General features: G+C 46.4%; 1 protein-coding gene across 1 annotated transcript in view; it reads left to right on the top strand.

Annotated features, from left to right (window-relative positions):
- Nucleotides 1–16,014, top strand: part of MCHR2 (melanin concentrating hormone receptor 2) — a 2,243,283-nt gene that overhangs the window by 619,273 nt on the left and 1,607,996 nt on the right. The window lies entirely within an intron of this gene.

Below are 16,014 nucleotides of genomic sequence, written 5' to 3' on the forward strand. Positions count from 1 at the left end.
TGGATCATTCATTGGTATGAATGTTTTGAGGGTTATTAATTATAAACTACTAATGTCTGTCATTATTGTCTACCCCAACTAACATGGCTATATGTCAAACGGTAATGGTCCCAGCAATGTGTGGCGGTCAATACCAGTGCGGACTGGTATAGTATAGTACATGTAGGATCCACATGCTACTATGTGTCCTACATGTGTGGGTCAGTTGTGAAGATATCATATAACAATTGGTTATTCAGACTGTTGAGGTCGTGTCCACTACCATAATGCAAAACAATCACAGATAGTAACAGTATCACTCACAGCACCATGTAAAACCACAGCAATCACACATGTGTAGACAAGTACAACAATATGTGTAGTATAATGCATACTGGCCACCATTAGAAACTATGAAGTGTTAGTGTGTAATACAGGACATGTCACCATTCCAATGTGTCCACTATACATGTACATGCAGACAGTGCACCTTCACCATGTTCACATATAAATACATGAAAATCTGTACTACACACATCACACACATACTGCACACTCTAAAACACATGCTGCCAATACTACACACGTCAGTCAAATGGCACATGGATGGATAATACATCTTCAGAATTAACAGTGCTGTACACTAGACTACATTGATGATCATAGCTGTAATGCAACATGCCTGCTTACATACACCTAGAAGGAAATCACACTTTGTGTTAACAACATTGTAATATTATTACAGTGCTATGAAGCCACCCTGTGCATCAGCACCATGTTAATATGTACCTGCATCAATGTTACACATTACAAGTGGTGGCACAGGTGTCATCATATACACAGGGTATGTAGTTTCTTTTCCAGAGCCTGTCATTGAGCCATCCAATCAACATGTATGTATTTGTGTGTGTGAGAGGGACAACAGGTTTTGCATAGCTCAATGTTGATGCAATCTGTGTGTGTATGTGTTATCCCTAGCTGTTTGTTTTATGTGTGTGTCTGCATGTACACAGTTTCAGCATGTGCTAGCCATATACTGGAGGTTGTGGGGCAGTCATAGACTGTACCTGCCAGGCTGTATAGATTGCCATTTCTGGCCATGGACACCCCTCCATGCATTCAACAATATTCCAGTCCTGCACCTGGCAATGTATACACATACATTCTTGGGATCTGTATCACAACCTGTGGATAAACGGGTGTCAGTAATGTTAACCTGATATGCATAGTATTGTCATTTAATACATAGTTATATGAGCCATACTCATCCTCCAAAGTAATAACCACTGCTGACTGCTGCTGAGAAGTGCACACGACCGTTTAAAGGTGCTGTACTATCATTGTTTTCAATGCCCCTTGTAATACCCAGCAACAAAATAACTGGTCACTACACAACTATAACCCAGGATCACTACAGCACACAGTATGTGCACTATCACAGAGCCACAGCAAATTTAGATACATCCAAGGTGATCACGTACAGATAATGCAGCACATTCAATAGTGCTAATATCCACATACATATTACAAATATATATATCTATATATATATATATATATATATATATATATATCTATATCTATATATATATATATATATATATATATACACACACACACACACACACACACACACACACACACACACACACACACACACACACACACACACACACTTGGCAGGGCTGGGAGGTAAACATACACCTAACTACCTTATCACACAACAGCATTACGCATTTACAGAATGCGCTACCGAGATTACTGAACACAGCACTCCCAGAGGCATACTTCTAGGTGGGTGACATCATCCGCTAAGGCAAAGATGCCGATAGGGAATGTATGTGTTGTGAGGCATCTAAAAGCATTACTGTATCCCCAGGCAGCTGGAAACACACACACACACACACACACACACACACACACACACACACACACACACACACTTGGCAGGGCTTGGAGTTGAACATACACCTAACTACCTTATCACACTACAGCATTACGCATTTACAGAACACATTACCGAAATTACTGAACACAGCACTCCCAGAGGCATACTTCTACGTGAGTGACATCATCCGCAAAGGCAAAGATGCCGATAGGGAATGTATGTGTTGTGAGGCATCTAAAAGTATTACTGTGTCCCCAGGCAGCTGGAAACACACACACACACACACACACACACTTGGCAGGGCTGAGAGTTGAACATACACCTAACTACCTTATCACACTACAGCATTACGCATTTACAGAACACGCTACCGAGATTACTTAACACAGCACTCCCAGAGGCATACTTCTAGGTGGGTGACATCATCCGCAAAGACAAAGACGCCGATAGGGAATGTATGTGTTGTGAGGCATCTAAAAGCATTACTGTGTCCCCAGGCAGCTGGAAACACACACACACACACACACACACACACACACACACACACACACACACACACATACACACACACACACTTGGCAGGACTGGGAGTTGAACATACAACTAACTACCTTATAACACTACAGCATTACGCATTTACAGAACATGCTACTGAGATTACTGAACACAGCACTCCCAGAGGCATACTTCTAGGTGGGTGACATCATCCGCAAAGGCAAAGATGCCGATAGGGAATGTATGTGTTGTGAGGCATCTAAAAGCATTACTGTGTCCCCAGGCAGCTGGAAACACACACACACTTGGCAGGGCTGGAAGTTGAACATACACCTCACTACCTTATCACACTACAGCATTACGCATTTACAGAATGCGCTACCGAGATTACTGAACACAGCACTCCCAGAGGCATACTTCTAGGTGGGTGACATCATCCGTAAAGGCAAAGACGCCGATAGGGAATGTATGTGTTGTGAGTCATCTAAAAGCATTACTGTGTCCCCAGGCAGCTGGAAACGCACACACACACTTGGCAGAGCTGGGAGTTGAACATACATCTAACTACCTTATCACACTACAGCATTACGCATTTACAGAATGCGCCACCGAGATTACTGAACACAGCACTCCCAGAGGCATACTTCTAGGTGGGTGACATCATCCGCAAAGGCAAAGACACCGATAGGGAATGTTTAGAGAGTGAGCAGTCTGAGAGCATATTACTGTCCCAAGGTAGATGTAGACAAACACATGGCAGTGCTGTGATCGGGGCAACTAAATATCTATGGAGCAATACAACACTACATAGATACGGGACGCGCCAGAGACAGTACACCCTTCGAGACAGCAGCCAGTGTGTTCAATGTAGGCATCCATCATGACATTGAAAATGGACATCTGTTGCCTGGATGACCACCTTGGCTATACAGGATGTCAATGGCCATGCCCACATGCTTAGTATCACACATCTGTTTGGAATGTACTGTGTGTCCATCTACACAACAGCGTACTGGACATGCTCACACACTTAGCAGTTGCAAAGGGCCGTCTTGCATGCACACGGATTCTAATCATGGAAGGACGCAGTTTGGAATGTACTGTGTGTCCATCTACACAATGGCGACTGGGCATGCTCACACAGCAGTTGCAAAGTGCCGTCTTGCATGCACACGGATTGTAATCACAGAAGGGCGCAGTTTGGAATGTACTGTGTGTCCATCTACACAACGGAGTACTGGGCATGCTCACACACTTAGCAGTTGCAAAAGGCCATCTTGCATGCACACGGATTCTAAACAGAGAAGGCCACAGTATGGTATTACTGTCCCCACGTACATGAAGGTCACTTACATGTATTGACCAGTACACACTCAGGAGCTATCACAGATGTCTCAGGTGCAGATCAAAGAGGTACACACCACAATCTACAATGTAGCCGTCACACATCAATATGTCATTGGACCAGCAATACACAGCCAAACATTAACACAACACCATGTGACTCATGACCAGTGGACTGTACATAGGTCTACAGCAACTGTGCAGACTACACATGTGGCGACAGGGTTCCATCATGTGTTATGCATTGCAATGATACCACTGTACATAACCAGGTCAGCTCTACACATACCAGGGGCCCTGGGTCTTGCACAGCTGTGACAGATGACTGTCGCTGTACACCAAAGAACACACTTTTGGCTATGTCATACATGTAATTGCAGTGGATATGTGCATGGACCACACACACAACACATATGTACATAGCATAGCTTTTGCTGTCCTCTGTGCAGACAAGTGGCTACAGAAATCATACGCACGCAAATGGAAGGTGGGTCCATGGCTGTTGAATGCTAACAGTACATGAGGTAGCAATGTTGACCGAGGACACATTCCCTATGTACTAGTTACCCATGACACCCATCATATCATACAACAGTCCATGTGTTATGTATGTCAACACACATGTCCACCAATTGCAATACATACAAACATGGCTACATGACAGGCATGTAGGACCAACACACATGTACAATCTGTAGTGTGCATGCAGCTACCATGCATGTACAGTTGCTGATGTAAATAAATCATCTGTGCCTAACTACAACATGCAGTTGCAATGCAGCCCCATCATTGACACCTGTATATGGTGACATACTGACAGTATGGTAGGATGTACAGCAGGTATGGATGGATGTGTGTACATAAAGTGGTGATGCACCTGTGTAGATGGATGTTTGCCGGGGATGGCTCACAGGTGTGTCACACGCCATCCAACCATGACATGTGCAAACAGTACGCTATGTTACCGTTACTTGACAGTGGAGATATAACACCTACACAGCGGTCAGGTGTTACCGACAGTACGTCACTTTACACCTGTAACACTTACATCCTCCCATGTGCATATAGCAGCACAATTGCCAAGGTAGCGTTGGTACACATAATGCAGCCAATACTGCTGCATGTCTGTCAGACATATCATCATATAGCAGGTGTATCATTCACAGTACTGCCATGTGTGTTTGCTTGTGTGACCATATATGCCACATACGATGTGGAATACAACCCAATTGTCACACACCCCTGTACACTGTTGTAGAGATCTGTACATACTGCAGTGTGGAAAGCATGACGTAGGCAGGTGTGGTGTGTATATCACACACATCAGCTATCCAAATGTGTATGACATTAGTGGTTTCCACAGTGTGTGTGTGTGTGTGTGTGTGTGTGTGTGTGTGTGTGTAGGTATGTATGGCTGTCTGGTGCATGGAGTGAGGGTGTATGCTAACATACAGAACACACAGGATCCCTAACCCCTCATGGTGATGCAGCCCACTACCCTGTTGATGCCATCGGTCGCAGCCGCACTGGCTACCTGTACATGTTCTCTCTCTGTGTCACATTGTGTGGGTGCACAGTACTGTGAGGGTGATGACCACATAGGCAAGGGTCCTCACCTCAACACAGACCGCTGTGTACAACCCCTGCACCATGTCAACATACCTGTGATGTGACCTGGTATGGATTTCACATCTCTAGCCACTGTAGCCTATTAAACTGCCCACATGATTCTGGATCAGTATATGTGTGGACATCTTTGGTACGTTAAACTTTCTGACAGTCAGGCTGAGGCTACGTATAACATGCTGATATTGCCATATGTGCCTGTGAGTACTCCACAGTTACACATCGGAGACTGCAAACAGTGCAACCTGTAGGCACATGCAAGTAGACCATAAGGAGGGAACCAGGGCATCATTACCAACATGCTGTTACTGTTGTTACCATGACACATACTGTGAACATATAACAATGAATGCTAAACCTGTACTACATGGTATGTCTGGTGTGTGTCAACAGTACACAACTAATGTGATATACACGTCTCTCACTATTCTCACACAACTATTGTAATACACACTTCTCTCACTATTCTTACACAACTAATGTAAAATACACTTCTCAGTATTCTGTTCACCTTGTGCATCAGACCATTTGAGCATGTCCCTGCACCAATGCTGTGGATGACAGGGATGTGGCACAGGCTTCATCATATGCACAGGGTGATAATGTTTGCCAGGGGCATAGGCTGCACCAATGGATGACATCATGTGTGTGGGTAAGGGCCAGTGATATGATTGGACATGTTTGCTCAGTATGCATGTGGTTGTTGTTGTGCCCTACAGATGTCTTTGCTGTGTGCGTGTGTGTGTGCACACACAGTTCTGCCATTTGTGAGGCCTACACAGGGTATTATTGACAGCTCCAGATTGTACAGACCAGGTTGTACAGCTCACTGTGTCTGGCCATGGCCACGTGACCTGTGCCTGCCAGGGGTTGCACGGGCACTACCAGGTGGAGGTACAGATTGGCTACTGTCCGACGACACATGTCCACTGGAACTGTGTCCCCGCTGGGAACATCCAGGGCCACGTCCACATGGCCTGCTGTGTCCTGGTGTGGACAGCGCAGCACCAGCTGCACTGCTACTGCTACCGGCACTATGGGAGTGGGCATGTGAGGTGGCATGCTCACGTTGACCTGCACTAGGTGGTGTGGCTGGCCTACATCCATGTGGCCTATGCCACACTCCTACCAGATGTTCCAGCACAGACAGCTCACCCTCGCGGATTCCCATGCCATGGTCAAGGATTCCAGCCATGTCACCCAATCGCCTGTCCAGAACATCAGCAATCTGCTGTTGAGCATTTGCCAGTGCCTGGATGTTGTCATTTAGGGTATGGATAGCAGCCCTCTGCAGCCTCTGCCCTTCTCTGGTCTGCCGTTCAGCACATGCCTGTGCCCCCATTACAGTCTGGAACATGCGTCTGGTGATACCAGCTGCTGCGCTCTGTCCTACAGGTGCATGTCTGTCAGAGGTCCTCCTGCGAGCAGCACCGGCCACATGCCTGTGTGGCACTTCTGCAGTCATTACACTGACACCATGGTATGTAGACACACCTTCGGTAGCCACCACACGTTCCTGTTCCACGCTAACAGATGCTGACTGTCCTTCCTTTATGGCCACTGGTGATGCGGTATGTGTTGGCAGCAGAACTGTGTGCGGGGAAGAGGGGGACATAGCTGGGATGGCAACCATTGGCACAGATTCAGCCCCTGACAATCCTGCCTGTACCTCAGGCATATGTTCATCACTGCTAGTATCTGTGGGGACACTAACATCAGATGGACCGCAGGAGGGTAACGCACCCACATCACCTGTGAATGCAAAGAAAGACTCTACATTACAATAGACACACACACACACAGACACACACACAGACACGCACACACACAGACACACACACACACACACACACACACACACACACACACACACACACACACACACACAGACACAAACACACACAGACACACACAGACACACCATGCATGTGATTTGACAGATGGCATTCAGCATGCCTGTGGTACAGCAGACGGCATGCAGCTCAGACATTAATAGTGTTAGTAAGCATACCTCCCTGGGGTGCACACTACAGCAAGCAGGTGTGATATCAGCAGCCATGCCATTCACACAATCATGGTAGTATGCATGCATCCCCGTGATACACCATGTGGACCAGAACAGGATAACAGTACACATAGCTGATGTGACCTTGACATGTACTCTGCTGACATGTGCATTAACATGCATACATGTCTGACACAATGGTGTCCTGACACATGTACAGCATCATAATGGGCATCACATTGCGGTGTTGTCTGTATGCCCTACAGATAGAATGCATGTTTAACAAATGTGCATGAGCATGGAAGGGTAGTATGAGCCATCTACATTGCTATACAGTGTGAAGTACAGACACTGTGCCATTGCATGGCATCCTGAGGCATCTATATTGCTGTACAATGCATAATATGTACACATTACATAGCCATAACTGCATGCATACCCATGACATACCTGTGGATTGTGACCCACGATGCTGAGGAGTTTACACACTGAACCATGCTGTGTCAAGTGACAGGTCACTGGAGGACCTACAGCTGACACCCCTGCACAACAACTACAGGGTCTTAGCTGCCTGGCAACCATGTCCACACATAGCGGACATGTCAATTCACCATTTCCAACATGACATTGATGTGCCACACACACACAAGGTGCACAGCTAACGGTGATGTTCTACAGCAGCAAGGGAAATGTACAGTATCTGTGGCCTGATGTGATGTCAATGTCTGTGGATGCTGTACAGGTGACTACTGTCATGCTATGACACAGTCATGATGTTCAACTGATCTTATATGGTAAACTTCAGTGACACCTCCACTAGCTGTGCACAGGCTGTTTGGATGTCCAGTGTACCACATCGACTGTATAATCAGTCAGCTAAGGCTATAAGTGGACCATGTGCACAACGTCCAACAGGGTGTATACACATCACCTCTTCTGCGTGGGTACGTGTCTCTGGCCATCCCCCATGGCCATGTGTGCACATGTGTTGGCCAAATGTGTGTGATGGCCATCTATCTCACATGTATGTGTTGTCCCATATGACATACACCCATAGATGTGTGCACCCAATGCAGGGGCATGCAACACAATGGTGACTCCTGTGGGCTGCCCATATCACAGCTTACTGTGTGGTACTGTTTGCATACCACAAATGTTGTTCTAATGCATACTACATATGCCTCCATTGTGGAACACCTCCACCATTGTATGCACAGCTGACCACACATGTAGCAATGACAAATACTGTGGTTTCAAGTTGGTGTATCATTTCGTTTGTATATATTGCACATGGGTGGCCTGTGTGAAAGATGGGTGCTGTGACCTGTATATCATGACTGGAACGAACATCAAGTGTGCAAGTGTTAACTGGCCACATGGCAAATAGATCCATGCTTTAACATGCCTGATACTGATGACAGTCTTACCTGCAACAGACTCATGTCTGTGCGGCACGCCAGAGGTACCTGTATAGGGGTGACACAGCAGTATGAACATTATCCATGACTGTATGACAGCCACAGGGTGCACTGTGCATGTTAACACATTCACCTGTATAATAGCATATAGTATGCACATGTGTGCATACACAGGGTAGTATACTGTAGTATGCAGCATGTGTGTCCACATACCTTGCATATGTTGTTACTTTATGTAATGTACAGAGACACATGCAACTAAATGGGATATAATAGCCATATGTGCAGTACTGACTTACCAGGCAACTCCAGGCTCATTGGTTGGGAGACACCCACCTCCACGATGGCAGCTAGTGTTTGTGGATGCTATTCTGAGGGTGTCCCCAGACTGGCCAGTAGCTTCTCAGTGTGTGTGAGTGGGGGCTGGGTTGGTGGCCCACCACCTGTTCCACCTTGTTCCCTGGCAATTGCAGTGGCACGCTGTTTTGCATGTCGTATCAAGTCCATGCAGTGTCTGCGCACCTGCTGGTAGGTGCGGTTATGGCCACCCACATCATTCACCCTCCTGCGAAGATCCTGCCACAGCTTGTCCCGCTGCTGGGCATGCTGTGGCACATGGCTGAACAACACCTCGTAGTTCTCATGGAGGTACAGGATGAGGACATCATCCTCCTTGCGGCTGTATGCTGGAAGGCGTGTACGAGGAATTATCTGTAAGACATAATGATGGTGACAGGTCACAGTTTCAGAGATGTACTGAGATACTGATGCACATACATTTCTATGACATCTAGTATATCTGCACAGTTATCTTTGCAAATCATCATGACACGGACACGACTGACGTGTTTGTGTCACACACATGTAACACCCGTTGTGCATTGGATATCATCACCATATATATGTGTCACCACATTACAGTGTTCATACTCCATGTGAATGCTGTCTTGATGTGGGCATGTCTATTTGCCTGCACTGGTGTTCTTACCTATCTGCACATGCCTGGATGTGTCGACGGTAATGCTGTTGACCTTGATGCTGTGTATATGTCACATATCAACACAGACACAGCCTTAATGGACTTGAGCAGTGACAATGCACACATATGCATGGAAACCTGTACATACATGTGTTTTGCCATCTACATCTACACAGCACTGTACACCTGTTCAACATCCTGCCATGGATCGCCTGTGTTGCACATGTAATAGACATGGTACAATGGCTAGTCGGATGTCATTCGCAGGGATGGTTATGAACCATAGCATGTACGGGCAAGGTTTCCTAGCTGTAACAGACAGTCAGTATGCCACCGTGAGGTGCATCAGTGCCACATTACTGATTCAGACAGTTGATACTACATCTACCATGTGGCCATCACACCATGTATGACTGGGATGACATGTGCAGCTTTGATGGACAGGGTTGCATGGTTTGGCGGGAGTATGTCACATGTGTGGCACAGGGATCTGTCCAGCATGTGGCGATCCTAGTATTAGGACGGTGGATGTCCATGACATATGTCTTACAGTTCAGGATATGGACATGTAGCATGTCCATCATCATGGTGTAGCAGATGTTTTTATGCAAGGTAGACAGCATGCTGCATAGTGGAGGTGAGGATTGTGACGGCTGGTATCACCCATCCATACATGGTCATTACCCCTTAAAGGTGATATGTGATCCAATATTGGTCAGCCCAGTGCTGTATATGCCTGTCCAATGATCTCCATGCTCATGGATGGCACCCTGTCATGACATGGGTACATCGTATGACTACCTAAGGGGCCTGGAGACATCACCAAGTTAGGGAGGTGTACTGCACAGCACCATCCCTTACACAGTGTCCATAATGATGACCACAGCCTAGGTGGTAGTTAATGGGTACAGGGATGTTCACCTAGCGGTGACAATGCTGATATCATCCATCAGAATGTGCACATATGTCACACACCTGACCCACACATCCCATTCCGTATGTTGTTCACAACACTGACACAGCTATTCCTCATAGGTCATGGCCATTCACATCCTTACATACACAGATGCCTAACATTTGTCTGTGTGGTATGGGCTAGAATGAGGGTGGAGTACAACACATTAACCCTGTTCTACTGTAGCTGGCACTGGTGTGATATGCACATGTCACTCTGGCACCATTTGTAGTTGTGAGTCTGTCAACAGGCCACTGGTAGAACACTCCTGTGACATACAAAGGTATTTGTAATCAAACATCCGTACTGTCTTGTACATCTGTACTGCTAACGTCTACAGTGATAATGGTTCATGGACATGCACACCATACTCAGCAGGGTTATAGTGCGGTGCCACACATCATGACTGTCATCACCACTTGTGGGTTGATATTATCCAACACCCTGTCTGTATTTTATGGTCATGCTAGGCACTTGTTCAGAACTTGTGAGAATGTCATGAGTTACTGATTAATATAGCACCCATTCCACACCATTTCCCACAGGTACACTGGCTGTCCTAAGATTTCCAGCTTGCTTATGGTACAACAGCTGTTGTACACACGTAACTCGCATATCCTGTGAGACATGGTTGTATATACAGGCATGTCCAACTGTCACGTACCAGTGCTATTGCCTGTCTATAAGATGGATATGTCGTACATGTGGCAATGGAGCAATTGTCTCATGTATACATTCAATGCTCACCTCCCAACTTACGACACTACAGCCTGTGGGGGATGCACTTATGCAGCCCTACTGGGGGTAATGCTGTTACCAACCCTGACTGCACCTGACAGTCATGTGGGGATGTGTAACATTCGCAACACACCCCACTCATCACATAGTCTCACATGATCTCCACCACAGGCCACACATACGAGGACAATGTGTTCAGTACCTCTCCATACTCTGTGTAGGCACCAGAGGCAGCCCCCATATGGAGCACAACATCACCAACTTATAGCCCACAGACTCATATGTGCACATCACATACAGCCAATAGGGTGTTATAACATACACAACACACCAGTCATAGGTGACTCTGTAGGTGGTCACACTGCAGTTCCACACAGCAGGCTACACAAGGCGATAGTCACTTACATCTTGCTGTCGGGTAACTGGTTCTGCAACATAACCTATGCACCCATGCCACACCTCACCAGGTACACTGTGACTTGTCATTCTCCATGTTAGTGTGACTGCCCTGAGATGCCACTTCACAGACTACGTGTGCAGGGACATGCAATAGCTCGCCAGTCTTGTAGCCCTGAAGGTGTAGGCCAAGCCCTAGGAAGCATTATGCATTCATCCAGACCCGATACCACTGTACAACAACTGACTGTGTCACTTCAACAGTTGCCTATGCTTCTTCTGTCATTCCACAGGCATCTGGTATCTGTCCGCTTTGACTGACCTGGTCAAACACAATGCCTTGGCACAGATGACCTGCACCTGTCAGCCCTGGGAGTACAGCTCACATGTAAGGCTCTTGCTGCTTCTATACTGCCTGTCTTGCACAGTTTCCAATAACAGTCACCGGCAGAACGGAAACTGGCAAGCAAGACATGGGGTCATGTGACACAATGCTTGCATCTTCCTCTGTGACGCACGCAGGCAAGGCACACCTTATAATGCACAACTCCAATATCTCTGCAGTGACTGGGACCTGCCTCTAGTCTCTGCAGAGCACACCTGCAATGACAGGTTATAGACAGACCATACCTTTCAGGCACAAACCTGGACCAGCACACCCACAGCTGAGGTGTTCCCACATCCCACTATGTTGTACACACATCCTGGCTAGTTACTTAGCACAATGCAGCAGAGGTGCTCCATGTGCAACTAACTGTGTCCAGAACCGCTATACACATTGTAACAAGCTACAGATTCCACTACATACCCCATGGTTACCAGACCTCATTTTTTGGTGTACTGGACAGTAGGGCTCAGACAGCTACTACTGATGTGTGACTGACACTAACCCATACTTAACTGGGATAGCCACTCATGTACCGACACATCCATGAGTCATAACCTCCACTCGGCTGGATAAACCCATACACACCACCTCCAAGACCAACATTAACCTTGACATGAACACTACCAACATGTGACTGGTGTTGAACACCTGTGGTCATCCCCTCATTGGTGGATTCCGAACATATGCTAATCAACCTTGTTAGCCACATCCCGGCACCACACCCTTCACGGCATACACAGTACATGAGTACTACAACACCTACTACAGACGTCTTATGACAGCAGTTGTTAATGTCATGACACCCGTGCAGATGGACAATGCACATACAGTGCACTTCAGTAGCATGTACACAACTGCATGGATCATGCTATGCCACACAGAGCCATGATGGTACACACCAGATAACAGACGCCACTCTGGTGGTCAAGTTCCATGGACATAATGTACAACAACAGGTGGAGGCTGTTGTACAGTGGTGTACAATCCCATGGGTGAGGTAGCTCACTGGTCAGCCTTGGTAGGGCCATGGGATCCTTTATCACATACTCCATGACTAGCTATGTAAACATTACTGCGACACATTCCAGGGTGTACCACAAGGCATTATGGTGGTATGTCAGTAGTCAATGGCAATACCCACATCTGCTCTCACATACAAAAGTCACTAAGGAACATTACAGACCCAGGTGATTTTGGCAACATGCTGGCGGATGGATTCAATGCTAACATTACACCCTCTCACTCACTACAGGGCCACAATCCATGCAGGAACATTGCGGTGTCCCTGCAGTCACACCTACACAGTACTAACCTGCACTCTATATGTCCTGGGACACTGGCCCCATGTCACCTTCCAAAGTCCCAGGCTGTGATGTCCACAAACCTCTGAACGACATGTCTCCCCACTAGGCCATCATATTCAGTAATAGCCTTGTATCAGACATTGTGGCCCCTGAATGGTACACAGCAACATTTATCACACTCCACACAGGTGGCACCACAATGCACGAGTGGGACTATAGTCCTACACACCTGACTGGACTGTTCTGCACAGCTATGGGGCACATCATCACGGACGTCATTCACAGAGACATTGTTGGGCTCCGGTCCTTTGATGCCACCTGGGTTGGACTTGTTAGGGTCAGAGCATGGCCCCTACACCTGTTGGACTCCTTTCATACAGTTACCAGGGTAGTTGATGATGGTACAGGAGTCCACACATCCTACATTGTCCTCTCATTGCCTTTCAGCACCGTTCTTCATTCTAGTATTGACAACATACACATCCACCTGCACATCGTACCCTATGTCTCAGGATGTTATGCAACATGGCTCATGGACAGGACACATAATGAGGGTAGCATACCATAGTACCTACTGCATTACAGTTACATTTGGCATACCACAGTCCTCAGTCATAGGGCCCCTCATGTTCAGTATATGCTTCCCTGAGGTACAGGCTAGCACAGAGGGAATTTCCCTGCCTAGCTTTACAAACCCCTGCATACAAAGCTCCATGATTGATCCACCAGCTGATACTGACTTCATCCATATGGGTGTCACTGTGACAGATACCTGATATGAATATCATGGCCTCAAGCTGCATGACACAAGGTCCATGGACATCACCTTTGCATTACACCATTCACCCACTATCACATAGGTGGTAGTCCCTTACATACATGTCACATTGTACATGTTTGTAGCACACATGTATGTCACACCCACTCCTGTGATTACCATATTGCCACTGTGGCATGGATATCCTTCTACATGGCCACACTTATCTGTACTGGGTGTGTAGCTGGTACATAGGCACCCATTGTACCTCTGACCTCAAGACCTCTACACACATTCAAGGGTACACCATCCCATTTAGGGTGTACCTTACACAACAGCTACAGCTTTACATACCGCAACATTAACACGCCATGATGTTTATTGAGCACTGACAGCTAAGGTATGCGGCTGAACTACAGACACCACGTCTGTACACATTTGCATACTACATACTCAGGGGTGACCTCTGCTGAACAGACAGGGCCCATGTCCACAACAATATTCATGGATATACTCCACATACGTGACATACGCAAATGCCACTGTGAGGAACATGCTCATGGATATGTGCACACACGCAACAATGAGTGGGATGTGCTTGAGGGTTACATTCCCAAACCGGACACTCACCATGCTTTGGAACATGAATCCTATGTACATCACGCAGGGACACTCAGTAGCACTGTTCATGTGATAGCTCCCTTGGTGTTTGGGAGACACATGTACTCCAGGGATCACTGCAGTGGCTGTACTGTGCAGAGGTGCAGGTAACACATGGCTCTGCTGATCACCGGACACTACCCTAGAGAGGTGCCACTGGTGTGAACACTGTGGTTGTGCTTACACATAGACTTGCCAGACTGCATAGTACCCCACTATGAACCTGTGAAGCTATTACATGTCCTTTGTGCATGGTTACTTGGTAGCCCTTCCATTTAGATTAGCTATCATGCTATTACAATGTCCCATGCCTACAAGCGATATGTATCCTGTTATTGTACATGCCAATAGACGATACCTGTGGTATGCATAATATGCCTGTTATGCTGTGTAGAATATCTGACATATCTATCTACAATACTATACATTACACATATTTTACATAGTATCCCATAATGCACAGCATACTTGCACAGCAGGACCACCTTAGACATGTCATTGTCGTTATATGGCCATACACATGCCTGCTGTGACAGTATATCAACATATACTATCACTGGCTATGGCACGTACTTGTTGGACATACCCTACCACTGACGGCGGGTTGTATGTAATTGTTCTGTTTAAAGCCCTCATGTAGCATCCCTTGTGGTGTCTGTGATGTGTACCTTGTGGCCCACTGCTGGACGCACAGTTTCTAAATGCTTAAGTATGCTCAGCAAGACATCACTACATAAATACCTTTTCCCACGTTATGCATTGCAGACACTTTTAATTAATGCAAACCAAGCTATACATAACAGTAAATAATTAATACAAAACATGCTATACATAAACTTACATACCGAGTGTTCTACATACCTTGTTATCATTACGGACGTTCGTCTCTATCTCTCTCACACTGCTTACATGGGTATTTTGTATGAGCATACGATTTGAATGTGTGGCAAGTCTTCCTTATATACGTCAATACCTGTAACGTGGTTTCCTGCCGCTTATTGGTGTTTCTGAGTGACTAATTACTTGCATATCAGCTGTGCAGCTACTCCATTCACCAATTACGCGGCAACAGTGGGGTATAA

Source organism: Protopterus annectens, chromosome 1.part0 (assembly GCF_019279795.1).
Source record: "Protopterus annectens isolate FY-2018-M chromosome 1.part0, PAN1.0, whole genome shotgun sequence".
NCBI lineage: Eukaryota > Metazoa > Chordata > Ceratodontiformes > Protopteridae > Protopterus > Protopterus annectens.